The following is an 820-nucleotide window of genomic DNA, read 5'->3' as shown; positions in this document are numbered from 1 at the left end:
ACGAGGAAATACTGCAGAGTCTCAGCATGTTATGGAGACAGCGGCACCTGGAACAACGCCAGGAGGAGGCTCAACAGCAGTGCCTAGGAACCCAAGCAAGTTCACCACTCTTCAACGCGGGGGATGAAGGCCCTTTGACGCGAAAGCGCAGCAGTGCCTTCAGGGCGCGAGCCTACAAGACAGTGCGTTGCCTGATGAAGAATGCAAATGACGCAACTCTTAAGCAATCCATGAAACATGAACGTGCCTCAGGATGGTAGTTATATATGACTCAAGAATGCCCTAGAGCTCATATCTTTTTGTGCATGGAGTAGTGTGACTTGTGATCATTTCTGTATTTGAACCGATGAGTTGTGCGTATGTAGTCATAAGAATATCTGCATTTCCACGTGATTTACGTGAAAGCGTTTATATGTTGCATGTGCATGCGCACCCACACAGTAGTAAGCGCCACCTATATGCAACGGGGACCAGGAAGAGGGTGAAGAATGTTTACTGGGCCGCGCAGGCTTATGAAATTCTGGGGAGTTCGCGTATCCCGATCCACAACATCGCCGAAGTGCTGCTCCTGCTGCGCGAAGGGGGTCTCGTGCTCAGGGGAGAAGAGAGGAACATAGTGCAGCGGGGGTCCTTTCGCTCAGCGGTCCTTCAAAAGATATTGGTGGTACTGTCTCACGGTGTCTCCGAGCTTATTAGAAAGTCGTGAGTGATCAGTGCTTTCCTGAGCGTTACGAAGCAGAACCTTGAGCCTACTCGCATGAAGATGTATATGCAGACGGAAATACATGCGTATCCGTTCACGTATATGCACATGCATATG

This window comes from Eimeria mitis, genomic scaffold, assembly GCF_000499745.2.
Source record: "Eimeria mitis Houghton genomic scaffold, Emh_scaff574, whole genome shotgun sequence".
NCBI lineage: Eukaryota > Apicomplexa > Conoidasida > Eucoccidiorida > Eimeriidae > Eimeria > Eimeria mitis.
The sequence above is the reverse complement of the archived record's forward strand: the minus strand, read 5'-3'. Positions refer to the sequence as shown.